Genomic DNA, 16,224 nt, shown 5'->3' with positions numbered 1-16,224 from the left:
AGAAGACAGCTGATAATTCCACAGTGAGTTATTTTAGCTACAGTAGTTAACCTACGTCATGCACATAGCACATGTGAGTTACATACTGTAAGTAAGAGTTATTTTAACTCACTCACTTCACCATAATGTTTACCTCAACCTAACCAAGTATTTTTCTTTCTTAAACCCGACCAAACTGTGACTGTATGACCGAGGTGTTACCTCGTACACTATGAAGCTTGTACACTGCAGCTTCATTTTGTTTCGGGAGTGGTGATTCGTTTTGGGAGTCACTGTTCAAGCCACTTTCTGTTTTAATATTAAAACCCAAAAACCTCACAATCTTTAACTAACCCTCACATAGAGAATCACCAAGAATATATGTGATGGTGTCTGATGGAGCAACTTAACAGCATATAAACATCATTTGCATGAGACAGGGTTGCAAAGCGACTTACAGTAATTCATACATACACTGATGGCGGTGGCTGCCATGCGAGGTCTTGCACAAGGACACTTCAACATGCAGACCAGGGGAATCGAACCAGCGACCTTCCGATAACAAGACGCTGCATCTAGTGAATATCAATCTGTTGCAAATTTAGGAAACTGCTTTGAGGACAAGATAGCAGCTTAGTGGCATGTTTTAGTAAACAGTTTCCCACCATGGTACTTACATGAAACTGCCTTGTGCCTATACTCTCCCATACCAGCTGTCAAATTGCAGCTCAGTCCTTAGTTGGTCTGTCATGTTTGAATATAGTCAGCATGGAACTATTCCATCACAGAGATTTACGGGCAAGAGCCAGAAAGCAAACCTGCATATACAAATACACCGCCCTAATGCATTTACTGAGCACATATTTGACTCGTTGGGTTATTGAAGTAAGAGCAAAAATTCTACTCATATAATGAAAAAGGAACTTCTGAAGGTAAAATGTTCCCCGAGAGGATCAGCACATAATTAACTCCAATTTTTGTTTTCGCCTTTTTTCTCCAAAACTCTCATTTCACCCTCTGAAACTTCCAACGATAGGTCAATTGCTGTGTGCGTTGGCCAAATGATCAAACACGTTCTCATTTCTCAACTCAATTGAACTCCTCCCACCACACTCACTCACACACACCAACACAGATTTTTCTCCCTATAAATTGTGCTTAAAGAACAGTTCCATTCAATTTGCAGGTTTTATTGATCCTGAAAAGTAATTAGCGAGAGTTATTATAAACAGAGAATGATGTGTGTTAGTTGTTGGATGCTTCTCAGTGTTATCCGGTGACTCATGCATACAGTGCCACATTTAAAGCTCATCTTTTATTCCCCGCTGCCGACAACTGATTGTAATAACCATAAAAACGGTTCCTCATGGTTCCTCGATTTGCTTTTTCCTCTTTTTCTCCTGACCCAGCACCATTCATTATTCCGATGCAACAAAAATGGAAAAAGAGGAACTCAAGGTCACATTTCATCAATTGCTGTTGTGTGCCAAAGCATATTTCTTCCTTAAAACACCTTGACATTTCTGTTATAGAGCATTTTTCTCCTCTCCTGGTGAAATATGCTAGTCAATCCTGTCTGCGTGTGTGCTCGAGGCGGATATAAAGCGTGTGTGTATTTGCGCCCGTGCACCTGCCTGATACCTTTCCTGTGTGTGTGTGTGTGATGTACAATCCAGTAAATTGAGGCAGCGCGGGGATTGGGGTATCGATGGATCAATAAATTGATATACAGTGTTGGTTATGAGCTCTGTCAGGAGGTGTATGTCATTGTTTTATGGACTGCATTTATAGTATTGTCGCCTCGATCCAATATATCTCTTCCCACTGGATGCAATTAACATTTACTGACATTCTAATGAACACTTTTCTATAATCCTCTGTGATTTCATAATCAGTGAGGCTTACAGCAAACAATAATAAGATTTCCCGACTGTTAAAGAGTCCCTCGACTGAATAAGCCCCAAAATGTCAGGTATATGATTTGACAATTTGCCGGTAAACACTGTAATTATCTCCAAAGAGCTGAAGACAAAAAAAAACTGTCACTTTCCTCTGCATTTCATCCCGTCCCCAACATCATCATGTCACATTCCGAGGTGGATACATGTCAAAACTGTGATACCTGTCAAACAAAAATATAAAATGAAATCATGAAAATAATAGCATGCTAGAAAAAAACTCATAAAGAACTTGTAAAAGTGATGCTTTTAATTATCTCAGCGCAGAGGGCTCGGGCACAGATTAGAATCAGTCTGTAACCATGGGCGACAGCAAATCAGGAAGAAGCACTGGTCATTGATGTGACAGGCCTCCTGCCAGAGGGGGCAGAACGGCCAGATTTACCCCCTCACTCTGACAACTGTAAAAGGTATCACACATATTGTTATAATGAGGACCAGACTGGCAGTCCTCTGTGCCCTTCACTCTGCACTGGGAGAGAAGAGAGGGGCGACTGCACATAAGGGAAAATGGATGGGTACTGTAGGTAAGAAAAGAGGGGGCCAATAGAGGCTGAGTGGGAGCTGTGATCATACATAGAAGGATCTGAAAGACACAAGAGACAATAAAGGCAGGGGAAGTGAGGGTTCACTCTGCAAAAAGTACTGGCAACAGGAAGAAATGGCGAGCCTGGCTCATTGTTTGTATGGATGAAACACATGAGATATAACATGTGAAGTAGGTGCTGGCAGGTGGACTTAGTAAGGCCTCATTTAGACCAGATCAAGCATTGCCGTGATTAGCCAGAGGGCTGTGTTGCAGTGTGGGGATGTAATTCCATGGTGCGTTTGTGTGTCGTAATATTGTTAACTTTAATCCCCCAGATCCAGAAGGTGGTAAAACTGTACGTCAAAAGATTTTACCAATTTTTTATTAAACAACAAATGGGAAGTGTCTACGTTGCTATGCTACTAGCATGCCAGTCCAACAAGTGATTCAAAAAAATAATAGTAAACAACCAGGATGCGAGGCATATCATTACCATGGGATTAAGCCATTCCACTAGTATACCTGTGAATGACCCATCCTACTCTTCCTCTGATCTGCGGTTAATGCCTTCGCCACATTAGGATTCATAATTTACTATGCTGTGCTCTTTCAATAAATAACCAGTATGCCAGGCCTTTCATTAAGGTGTATTTGTGAAAGGCCATATGTGAAACAATACGCAGCTCATAGATTTTAATAGAACCCAGATAGGACGGTGCAGCTGAGCCTTGCCCAGTGGCCACTCGCAGTATTGAAGCAAAAAATTCCCAAAAATGGGCCCAAAAATATTTTTTCTCATAGAGCACCATTATAAAAGAGACGTCTGTAAAACCGCCGACAGCACACCTCAAACTGCAAACAACGCCTTGGCTTGTTTTTACACAGTAAAGAGTCAATAATGTATTAATTGTGGAGCTTTAAATTAGTGAGAATAATTTTGACTTGAGTTAGAAAAGTCTCCCTGTCTGCCTTATCTAGAATAATAATAATACAATGTTATAATAAAGTCACAAGATATTCCTTTAAATAAGTACAAACTGAGCCTTTCTGTCAATCCAAAGCTTAAACGTCATTTCAGGATTTGGTTCAGTCGCACACATAAACACAAACAGCCGAGTGTTAACAAGTTCTACTGTTAAGCTCTAATGTAAAACACTGTTTTGAATATCAATAAGCAACTTAGTATGCATTTGTGTCTCCGCAGCCTAAATTGGCACAAGAACAGAATCAGCATGAACACAAAACTAAAACAAAACATCAACAAATGAGCCCCACAGCTAAAACCCTGTAAAACTAATGAATGCATTTGAAAATGCATGTCCAGCGCAGGCTGCTCAGCTAGCAGTCGCTGCAAACATTTTAGTCAAGGTAGAATTCACCAGTGACACACTTTAGCTCCCCAATTGCACAACATGTACAGCCAAACAGCTTACAGCCAGTTTTAGATATCATTAATGTCAATAGCTGGCAATCTCAGGGGCGTGATAATGAGCCATGAACAAAAAAAGCCAGTCCCAAAGAAGTAATGTCAGAGGAGAACCTCTCAGGCGGTGCACAAATACTGTAAATACACTGTCATTTTAGATTAGGAAAAACAAACGAAAGCATTACTCCCTGGCTGATGTCCAATTTGTCTGAGCACCTGTTGTTAAAAAGAGATTGTGTTCTTTTCCTTTCTCTTGTCTGATTTCTGCTAATCGTTTTCATTTTCTGTTGGAGATTCTGCTCAGATCACTTTCAAATGCTTTCACATTTTCAGCTGAAATAAAATGTACTAGTATAATAGTGCTTTGTATTGACTCCAAACCAATTTATTCTGAGAGGGTTCAAAGCCCCCGTGATTTGCCACCAAGCACAAGGGGACTGTGTGTGTGTGTGTGTGTGTGTGTGTGTGTGTGTGTGAGACTGTGTAGTCTTATTATATTCATGGAGCGGTGATAATTATAATTCAGTCTTATCCCCAGTTTAGGTCTCCTCAGAGTATTCTGTATGCAGAAGCATGCTATATAAGGAAACACCGAGCAGGTGTGTGTACTGGCATCATCTGAGGAAATCTGAAACCAAATTGGACATCTGACATTAACAACAGCATTCAGTTTCTATTTCGCATTAACAACAGACTCATTCTGAATCCGAGGTACTCCCCGTGCTATCCATTCAACATATTCAAACTGCTCGAGGCTCAAGTCCCTTTTAAATACGTTGTCAGGCTAGCACCTGCATTTTGGGTTTGGATGCTGGCACAAGATGCAGAGAGGGAGGACAGGGTTTCCCTCCAGAAAACTTGCTAAGCCCGGTGGTGGGGTGGCCCACCAGCGGCCCACCGGTGCCCAAGCATGTTTTTTTGTGTCAGGGGCCTGACTCTGACATTTGACTGATGGCAGGGCCCTATAGGTAACAGATTCATTAATGGAGTAGTAGAATTTAGAAGGAGTGATTCCATAAGGCTTTAAGATCAATGTTAAAAGTTGACTGGAAATTTGAAAATATTATCATTATCATGTGTTATTATAAGACATTTATGTAACACTAGGTCTTACAGATTGCACTCTTGAAATGCTGTTCAACCAACCACAAAAATAAATAAATAATAAAAATATAATTTAGATAAATAATATCAACTGTCTGCACTAAAAACTAAAAAACAATGTGTGCAAACGCGAACCGTACGAGCTGAAAAATGAAACGCTGGGTAATTTTCACATCTGGTGAAAGCACCTCGGCTCACAGAAGTCCGGAGCTCTGACGCTGCAGGGGACGACGTGCTAACAGCTAACAGCTACTAGTCGCTGCAGCAGCTGGCTGAGCCTCTAGAGCCGCGGCTCGGCTCACGTTAACGGCTACGAGGTCGGTCAGCTGGTGAAGCAGCGGTCTGATGAGCATGATGTCTGTGATATGTCCTGTTATGCGCGACGAAGTTGTGACGTTTTGAGGTGATGAAAAAGACACCTGATCACGTGTTGATGGAGCGCAAAAACTGACTTCAAGAAAATAGCCTAAATAAACGATGCTTAGCCTGGCGGGGGGGCAAGTAAGACCTGGCAGCCCTCCAGGCTTATAATACACTGGGGGAAACCCTGGAGGAAGTGTCTTCAGTCTTTATGTGAGATATCAAACTCAGGTTCAATCCATCACAAGTCTTTTTGGTAAGATTTTACAGAGTTTATTTTTCTAATTTTTTAAGTCAAAATATCTCATTACACTTAATATAAGACACAGCTGCCTAGAAACTAGCATGTAGGTGAGATATAAGACACATTGTTTTTAAGGCAATTTTCACTTGTTTTATTTATTTATTTATTTTATTTTTTTACTAATTACAAGAAAGAAAAGTTTTCATTATTTTTTGTATTTATGTTTTGGCCATATTACCTTGTCATTTTATCGAGTTGTTACTGCCAACAATAAGCAATATTGTCATATTGTCATAATAGCATATGCTACTCACAAACAGACTTTGACTTTGCTTCATTTGACCATTTGTGAGGCACAGTTTTGTTTTCAGCTAAATGTTAATTTCAGCATGCTTACATGCTCACAATTACGGTGTTCATGGCAATGGTGTTGTTTAGCATGGTCACCACTGAAGCACACTTTTGTGCTAACAAGCATTTTAATGTTTAATGCTAATTAGCACTAACCAAGCTGACGCTGATGGATGTTATTGATTTTATTCAGTAGCATTCAGGTGACGAGCCTATCGGCAACCTCAAAGTTTGACCTGATGATAGCGCGACATGTATGACAAGTAGCAGTTGGCAGCATGGCTAATGTTAGGCACGTTAAGATCGACCTCTGCAATTTTTCTGGTGAAGTGTCTTACTCAATAAGTTAACACATAATCCGTTGTGGCTCACAAGAATGTCCGTACACTTCAGGCAATAATGCAACTTGATAATAAAGAGGTTTCAATAATATGTGGTAAGCTGATTAGTTAGCAGTTATGAGATAGGGAAAAGCTTTAAGTAAAGACACATTTCATTATTTTTTTTTAAATACACATTGATTGAGCGTAAGGTTGGGTTAGATTACACACATGATTGCATGAGAAATCACTGTCATTGGTGTAAAATAAATGTTGTCTTTTTTGTTTGTAATTTATCTTTGATCACAATACGTTGCATGTATTTTAAGGTGTATTTTCATATTTAGCGACCCCCACTGCAGTAACTCTGAGGACCCCCTAGGGGCTGCAGACTCCCTGGTGAAGTTAGTGGATCACCTGAGTAATTACAGTCCACCCTTTAGGAACTGTGACTATCTATACCAGCGTTTATTTTGACTGATTTTGGCTTAATTTTAGTCAAAATGAATGCATATTGGTAAAAAAAATGTCATTACATATTTCAATTACATTTTTTTAACACTTCTTCTAGTAACTGTTACCACTAATAGCTTCTGTGTCGACTTCAAAATCTCACGAATGCACAATGCTCCTTTTCTCCCAAACAGAAAATGGCAAACATGAACACAATGCCAGACTGAATACTGAAGTGAAAAATACCAACCAGTTCAGTCAAACACTGTCAAACTGCAGCAATAATTGAATATGAAAGAAAAGAAGTGTGAAAATGATATTTTCTATATTAACCACCACCGAGGTGCTTTACATCTCTACTTCTTACATCTTCTTCTATTTTTTGCGCTTTGTACTTATTTATTGCCATGTGTACTTCTGAGGGAGAACAGAGGTCAATTGAAGCGCTCGACTCTAAAAGCAATTTCATATGTTTCACGCCACGCAATAAACCATCTGAGAAGTGAGCTCACAAACTCTCAGTCTCAAGGCAGATAATCAAACCGCAAGGTCAGCGGGCTGGTTTCATACTTGACACCATAAGTGTTTGTCAATGACCCTTCATTTGTACACAGATGAAAACGGACAAGAGGTTTGCTGTTAACTGCTACTTTTCAGGTCATGGAGTTCGCTTGATAGGTTAAGCCAACACTCCTTCCTCCTCTCTTGCCTCATTATTGCCTCATCCGTCCTTACCATTCTGTTTCTGTTTTATGTTTAAAACATCACCCTCTGCCTCGTCTGCTCATCTCGTTCTCATCTCTCTCTCTCGCTTTCCGCAGAGGGCTCGTTTTGCTCTCGCAGTGGCGGGTAGACTTTGATGTGGGCTGACAATGTGACTTGTGCCTCTGCTAAATTTAATCATATTAGCTAGTTAACCATGCCACCACCGTGTGACCCACTGACAAAAACCAGGCTCCTTCTGCTCGCGCTCTCTCTCTCCCTCTTGCTCGCTCTCGCTCTCATTTTGTCTATGATAATCTGGCCTTGGGACTGAGGGGGAGCAGAGAGCAGAGTGCTCTTGGGAGATACAGTCCGTGTCCGTGTGTGTGTGTGTGTGTGTGTGTGTGTGTGTGTGTGTGTTTGGAAGAGACAGAGGAGAAAGAATAATTAGAAGTGATATTGCCATTGCAGCATTTCTTTTTAAATATGTGTACCTTGTAATATTCTCTTAAAGCAGGGCTCCTCAATATTTTTCAGGCCAAGGAACCCTTAGCATAGCAATTTGCATAGTTGCATATTAAACTGGGCCTACAATAGGGCGGCCTATAGTACCATGTAAAATGTCTCAGGTGGTTTCCGAGGTGAAGGGTATTTCTGAGTTTCTAGATCGATAAGTTACAAAACAATTCACTGTGGCTCACAAGAATGAATGTAATAATACAGATAGCACCCCAACATGTAGCTGACTAGCTTTCCGTCATGGATAGGGGAAAAGGTTTGGTTAGCTTGCTAGATAGCACAAGGAATCATGACAAGACTATCATTAACGTTGTGTACAATTAAATTATTATGTATCGTTGCTAGCAACATTTTGGATTCATGTGTATTTTCACAAACATTTACTTTTTCAGAAATAAAAACTTTAAAACATAATCAAACAATCCAGTGTGTAGAATTTAGTATGATACCTAAAAAAATTGCACAAACAGTGATATATACTTTAATTTTTTTAATGAATTCTTATAAGCTGAATTGACCTTATGGCAGCCCAGCTTTGGTCCGTGGGCCCCTCTTTGGGCAGCTCTGATTTAGGGAAATAAATTGGCAAAAATGGAATATATCATTCTTAAATATGTTTTTATCAGTGTATGACCACATGAAACCAAGAATGGTTGTGTTTTTGTTACTTTTGATTGAGCCTTTTGTCTACAGATCTACAGAGTCCTCTTCTACGCAGACCCCCATGTTGCACCACCTTGTTTCTACACTAACCCATATGGGACATGATGATGGATTTGTGATCATGTGATCTCACAAGTCAACCTTGCCAAGCTTAAAGCTAGCTGCTCGTGGCTGAATACAGAGTGGTTGATCCAATCAGCAAACTGTGAGGAACTATGGGTGTTCAGGTGTTACGACCAGCGAGACAAGTGACTGGCGGCTCCTCAAGAGGTTAGCGTAGCAGCTATAGCATCATTTATCAATCAATCAATGCATCAATCAATCAATCAATCAATCAAAGGTAGAGGCAGAAACCTCAAGCAGAACCAGACTCAATGGTGGGTTTCCAGAACTGGAGAGTATATGTCATTGAAAGAAAAGCAAAGAACATTTCTGAAGGTTTCTCGATAGAAAACTTTTAAATGCTCTTCTCTCAACTTACTTCAGTCAGCGTTTGAGTTTCCAACTTCCTTCACTGGTCGTAGCGCTCTCCTATTGTTTGTCAGATCACCGGCCAAGTACTTTTCCAAACAGTTCCTAGTGGCACCATCTCAGATGGTTCTATGTAAAAAGCTCACCGACAGACGCCTCTAAATCCTCCACAATGGACCTTTAATAGTGCAAATGCAAACATGATTAACTTTCCCTAAATGTCTCATTTACACTCACATGTTTCTTGTACTTCCTACATTATTCATTCTATAACTTGTCTTAAGGATGAAGCGTGACTCAAATATCTCATTTCTCTAATAGAAGTGATAATATATGGACAGTGGTGGGCGGCCCAATATGTGACAGGGGCCTGCATCGCTTCAGATGCCACTGAGCACTCTGGCACAGACCGCCTCCGCCTTGAAAGTCCACAAGGGAGAGAAAAAGACCTGCATGAAAAGTTGACACTGGTGTGTGTGTGTGTGTGTGTGTCTGCGAGCCTGCGTGTATATGTCAAAGTGAATGTAGGAGAAAGGACAAGATAGCTCTTGATTACAGCTGATAGGTTTATTTGAGGAAGGTCAGGAAGATTTGGGAGAAGAGCAAGACACGAGTAGCTGATGGGGATGATAGGAGAGTGATGGCGCAGTTCACAGAACACACACACACACACACACACACACATCTGCACACGCGCACACGGAAATGGAGACCGGGATATAGACAGATAGTTGCCAGCATGAAAAGTCAGTGTTACACGCAGCACAGAGTGATTCACGACTAAACAAAAATGAAGAGTGAGCATTTCGGCACCTTCTTCTTCTGCGCGGGTGTCGTCCTTCCGTGGGTCTTGGAGATTGGACATGCCCACTAGTGCTGAGTTGTCAGAAAGAGTCTGTCTGACAGCAGCGAATGCCCCCCATGGCCCACCAGAAGTGTCAATCTGGAGACGCTGCATGTCAGAAGGAGTGAACGATAGATTTGAAGGTCAAAAAATAGGCAAATGAATGACAGTCTGGTGAACAGATGGAATATAGAACAAGATTATCACTGAGCATCGGGCAACTTTCGCAACAAGTGAGAGAGGAATGTAATCGGCAGATCTCATTATTTGACTTTTTCTACAGAAAGAGATATCTCGCTGGAACTCTTTTCTCGTTCTACAATCCGAAGGTAACCAGGAGCAACCCTCAAGGCACAGTCGACTGGTGTCCGCTCTGCTCTGCAACAGCTCCTAAATGGAGGAATCTCTTCATCCTCAACGTATCATTACACCTGTTGGCCTGACAGCGAACAAGCTGGGATGGCAGTCGTCTTTTGATTATTGCCGCTGTCACCCCCCAGGCGTCCTGTGTGTGATCACTCCTGCCTCGGAGGTTGATCTTTGTCTGATTACTCCCGCTGTTTGGTTCTTTTCTGTAATCGCACTCTCGCATGAAGACCTGTTTTTTGTTTTTGGCAGGGGTTTGTCATGGGGCCTTATCTATGTGTAAACATCTCTGTTTGGAGGTTTGTCAGGGAGGGTGTGTGTGATTATTGATAGCTCGGAGGCTTGTCCGGGTGTGATTGCTTTTGCCTGGCAGGCTGGCGTTTAGAATAATTGGTGCCCTCCAGAACCGGTGTTTATTTTTGTCAACATTCCAATTACATCAGACCAATCAGTGTGGTCACAGCCCAGTCGTCTCATCTCCACATATCAGCTGTGTCAACATCCGCTATCATCTCTGGCTGTCACACTGATTGTAACTCTATCACTCAATCTTTTAATTACATTTGGATCATACTGTGAGAAAATAGTAATAAGCCCGTCTCTTGTACACACTTCCTTTTTTTCCATTAAAGTATCCTCATAGCGTATTGTTTAAATCCTATAATCCATGTCACAAATTGGGAAGGAAGTCCATCATCCATATATTTCCAGTGAGCCATTCAATCGAGACAAATTCAGAACAGCCCTTCCGTGCCAAATCTTTTTTTTTTTTTTTTTTTTTTTAGTATTAGTTCTCCCCTAACAGTAATGACCCAATTTTCTCTGACCATTTCTTTGGTGTGTCAGGTTGATAGGTAATCGTTTTTGATTGACTCAATTAGTTTCAGTGTGCCTGGCGAATTCAGTTGATTATATTGCCTCTGTCAGACAAAACCTTTAACATATTCTTTCTTGTCATTCAGAGAGCAAATGAGAAAAAAAAACCCAGCATTTTGATTGTTGACTGGTTGACAGTCATTGTTTTTTTCTAATTCTATCACCGGTCTCACTGGTTCACTGGTCCGTTTCAATTTGAGTTATGAGGCGTCCTCGACTCAAAATACCTGTTCAACTAAAAACACAGGAATCGTGAAAAAAACAAATAAAACACTCTTACTTTTTCTTCTAAATGCATTTCTTCATAAATAAGAGCTCTACTCAGACGCATTGCATTGAGGTGGAATTTCAGGATTAGGCAGGATTGAAATAATCCTACCAGAGAAGGGGAAGGAACCAAAACACAGGTTAACCATTAAAAAGAAGGAGTGGGATAAAGAGCGCAGAGAAAAGCTCCAAACAGAGGGAAGGCAAAGAAAAACATTATCTCTTAATGTAACAAGTGAGGTTGGGATAAAACGGGTTGGTGTAGAAGGACAGAGAAAAACAGGAGGTATTGTTTTAATCCTGTCAGTGGGAACCTTCTAATCCCTTGTTGTGAACATCACAGAAACACGTTGGTGTTTTTGTCTTTTGTTCCCGGGGCTAATCCCCTGCTTGCTGGCCCTCAGGTCTGGGGTGGTACATCGATGTCAGTGTTATACAGCCTATATATTACACAAACCACAGGACACACACACAAATACCTGACCTGGCGGCCAAACAGGTCACCCATGGGAGAGCCCAATGATAATAGTTTTACCCTTCCCATTAGAAATTCACATATTTTAATGCACATTTGGATTTATTTTTTTACAGTGCTGATGAATGCTTTTAAACCTGGATACTGAGAGATGTTATGGTACTTTGGTTGATGAGAAGCAAAAATCAAATGTTAAATCTGAGGACAAAATTAACTTTTTTTTCAAGTAGTAAGACAGGAGCACACAGGAGTTGGGAGCTCAGAGAGACTTTTCATTTATAATATTTGGCTCAAAGCTGATTTGAGGTTTAAGATAAGAGGATAAAACATTTCCAATAGAAACAATCCTCTCATCTTAAAATGTGTAATGTTAACAGGGAAGGTAAAAAAGTGAGTCCAGACATCTAATTGCTTCAGTTCAGTTGAGGTGTCTGATTAAATGGACTTGGACCATGACCACTTGGTATCCTTCTCTCTGATTGGCTAACAAGCAAACAATCTTCACACAACATGGGCGCACAAAACCGTTACCAAGAGTGAACCATAAATAAAACTTCCTTTAACTCCTTGAATCAAGTAGCATTAGGTTAAGGGTCCATTCAGCAAACAGACCACTACAAATACATATGGCGATGTCATTCCTGTCCTGAGCTCCGCACAAACTGGCTTGACCTCTTCCAGACAGGAAGGCTCTGCAGCGGGTGATTAAAACCGCCCAGAACATCATTGAAGGCCATCTACTGAGCGTCAGTGATGTCGCCGAGTTGAGGTGGCTGCACAGAGCCCAAAGGACGCTAAAAGAAAACACCCACCCCGGCCACAGTCTGTTCACCCTGCTGCCATCTGACAAACGATACAGAAGTATTTGTGCCTAACCACCAGACTACAGAGCAGATTCTATCCTCATGCTTTGAGACTCCTGAACTCATCCTCCACACTTTAACAAAATAGTAAATAAAATAAATAATAATAAATCAAATTCATAATAAGCTCCTGTATTGTACAACAAGAAGAAAACCTTGAATCTTTGACGATGGAATTTGCTTTGAACTCTGTAAAAAAGATGGTCCGCCAGTGCCTACATTGGTATTTTTGCTTGTTGTGGTCTTGTTTTTTGCTCAATATGCTCACAACTACAAAATGCACTACAAATAAAATGACAAAGTGCTGGATATGCAGTCTGTTTTCATGTTAAATGCAACCAAAATGTAAGCTGTTGTTGGGGTCACAGCTTTAAGTACACAAGCTGTTATGGTTTTTATCTTTTGCGGTGTGGGCGGCATCACACATTTTAGTATTCCATTGTCGCAACAAACTTTACTTTTGCCCAATCAGACCTGTTAGGAGACATGTGTTCAACACAGAGAAACAGCAGCGGCGGCACAACACTGCTCCCACTGCTCATATCAGTACAATGGGGAGGCTTACAGTGATCAACAATGCTTAAAGATTCTCCTGCTCTCATCCGCTGATAAACACCTAACGGGAGCAAACGTTAAATCTCAATCTCATTTTGGTCGCCTGTCAGGCAGAGAGAAAAATAAAACTACAATCATAATATGTCATTATAACAGCTCAGTGTCATGTGATGATGGCTTTACACTGCTGACACAAACGCACACACAAATTCAAAGGGACCTGCATCCATTTCGCCTCCTCTGGAGGATAGTTTGACATCGCCTTGCCTGGCGGCTTAAAGTTATGATGTCAGTGGGTCACAGTGGTTTATGGGATTAAGCCCCTGGAGGAAGTCAGAGGCTCTTTAAAGCCAGGACAAAACGGCCTCTAAATTTAATTGAGGTTGCAAGTGGGCGCAATAACAATGATCGCCTTTATCGTAAAAGGCAAGGAGGCATCGTGGGCTTTAGTGTTGTTAATATTAACAATAACAGCCAGAATGGATATGAGTGGATCCAATTGAACTGTGAAGACAAAAGGATAAATAAGGAATGATGCTGCAGAAAGCAGCACACAATGACAAGTTGCAGAACGATCGTGTGTAAAAAGATATGTGAATTGATATTTAAATCACCTGTTGTCTTCGGGAAAATCTATAGCGCTCTTCTGACAGCTGCGTGTGGCTTCTCTTCAATGGTTCAGCATGAGAGAAGAGCAGATGTAGCACAAAGTACAAGTCTTCCAACATGGCATCAGTCCATATTGTGACATGGACGCCTACACACTTTACAGATCTGTCTGAAATCTCTCCTAGCAGCCCAAATCAATTGAAGCTCAGAGAGGAGTGGTACTGTGAATATTTCTGCCTTGACAGAACACGTCTTCAAAAGCCTCCCTAACAGAACTTTGTGACTTCACAGAAGATCATCCCATCTCCAAAATCCATCATCAGGAGTTGGTTCTGTCTCCTGCTCAACTCCAAGTTCACTCCTTTGTGTGTATTGGCCCTTTGAGATGCCATTATTCCAATTTCAGCGAAAAACTTCCACTACATTTGAATCTGTCTGGTATTTCATCTCTCCTAAAAAAAAAAAAAAAAGAAAGAAAAAGGAATAAAGAAATGCATTTTTTGGATCAAGCCTCTCTCCTTTCTCAGAGAGGGAGAGATTAGCATAATTTTACAGCAGGATTTCCACTGGCTAAGACCTCAAATCTGTCCTGAAATCCCAACTGAAGCGGAAGCTTTCCCTTTCTTATCTGTTTGTTTTTCTGTATTGTTAAAGGTTTTGTATCTACAGAAATGCAATAAATGAATGTAGTGAGATTGTAAGATCAGCAGACAGCAGGGATCATGGGTATATTAGAGGACAGAGATGGATAGCATGCTGATTTAGGTTACGACTGTGTGTCTGTGTCTGTGTGCTGCATATTTGCCCTGCAGAATGCATAGGTGAATTATAGTACCTACTGTTTTGGTGACACACAGTCCCAAGAGCCCCGCATCAGAGAGAAATGTGGTCTGAAGTCAAAGAGGCATCAGGCAGTACACGGTGCACTGAAAATCTATGTCCCAGGTAAAGGGGCAAGCAGCACAGGAGAGTACAAGGAAGTGCAGTGGCTAAGTCAAGCACATGAATTAAATATTTTGTCCAGAAAGTCACTATGCTGATACAGCACTTTGGTGGCAACAGGTGTAATTTTAGGTCAACTCAGTTTCCCTCACTCCAGGCATGCATCCAGACACCAGCATGCCTGTTTTTCAAGTATTCAAAGAAAAGTGTTTTTACATTAGCATACCACAACTTTGAAATTTGTAACCCCTCTAGCTGATATTATTAAATTGGAAACAAACATATGCTCCATCTCATTCAGCCCTTGTGAAAAATGTTATGCACCACCTGCACTTGGAAATTAATGAATTCTCAGTAATAGGGTGTGAAGAGGCTTGGTGCGGCATCAGCAGTGCTGCAGATGCTGCTCCGGACCGTCGTGGTGAAGAGAGGAGCTGAGCCAGAAGGCGAAGCTCTCGAGTTACCAGTCTATCTACATTCCGACCCTCACCTATGGCCACCAGCTGTGGGTAGTGACCTAAAGAGCGAGATCATGGATACAAGCTGCCGTAGGGTGGCTGGGCTCAGCATTAGGGATAGGGTGAGGAGTTCAGTCATCCGCGGGGAGCTCGGAGTAGAGCCGCTGCTCCTTAGCATCAAAAGGAGCCAGTTGAGGTGGTTCGGGCATCTTGTTAGGATGCCTCTTAGTCGCCTCCCTTTGGAGGTGTACCAGGCACGACCAACTGGGAGGAGACCCAAGGGCAGAACCAGAACTCTCTGGAGGGGTACCGCCTTGGGATCCCCCAGGAGGAGCTGGAAAGCGTTGCTGGGGAGAAGAAGTCTGGAATACCCTTCTAACCCGGGAATTCCACTGGTTGCATGTACGTTGCTGAATAGCTCCGCTGCGTTTTGCTCCTTGCTCTGTTGTCTGTCAACCCCCACCAGTTGCGTTTTCAGTGCAGCACAGCGCAGCACTGCCGGACAGCTGGAGTTGAGAGACCAAGGAGTTAATAATTACAGAATCACACGCGACCTCAGTTAAACACAACAGACAACAGACAAAAGTTCCCAACCCAACAAGGGTTAGAAGAAGTGCTTGGATTTGTCTCTTGAGATTTTTGTGCTGGCGTCAACGCGGATTGTTTTATTATGAAAATGAACCGGATGTTATGTTGTTATTTTGGTGTCTGACTTCCTGTCTGCTCGGTGCTGAATTCAGCCGAATTGATGCACCGTGCTGCAGCATCAGGCAGAAATAGAAGTCTTGCGTATCTGCTACAGAAGGGTCCAGACTGCCGGATCTGCAACGGAGTAGATAAGAAATGCAGCAGATCCAGTGGAAGTACACACATAGTCTAGAGTGAAACCG

General features: G+C 41.7%; 1 long non-coding RNA gene across 1 annotated transcript in view; it reads right to left on the bottom strand.

Moving 5' to 3' along the window:
• The window catches only part of LOC311267110, a 182,987-nt gene that overhangs the window by 44,667 nt on the left and 122,096 nt on the right, over positions 1-16,224 (bottom strand). The window contains exon 2 of the long non-coding RNA XR_014623792.1: positions 9,893-10,031. This is a non-coding gene — a long non-coding RNA (uncharacterized lncRNA). The remainder of the gene's footprint in view (positions 1-9,892; positions 10,032-16,224) is intronic.

This window comes from Pagrus pagrus (assembly GCF_965226575.1).
Source record: "Pagrus pagrus genome assembly, chromosome: 2".
Classification (NCBI taxonomy): domain Eukaryota; kingdom Metazoa; phylum Chordata; class Actinopteri; order Spariformes; family Sparidae; genus Pagrus; species Pagrus pagrus.
This window is presented reverse-complemented; position numbering and strand designations above follow the sequence as displayed.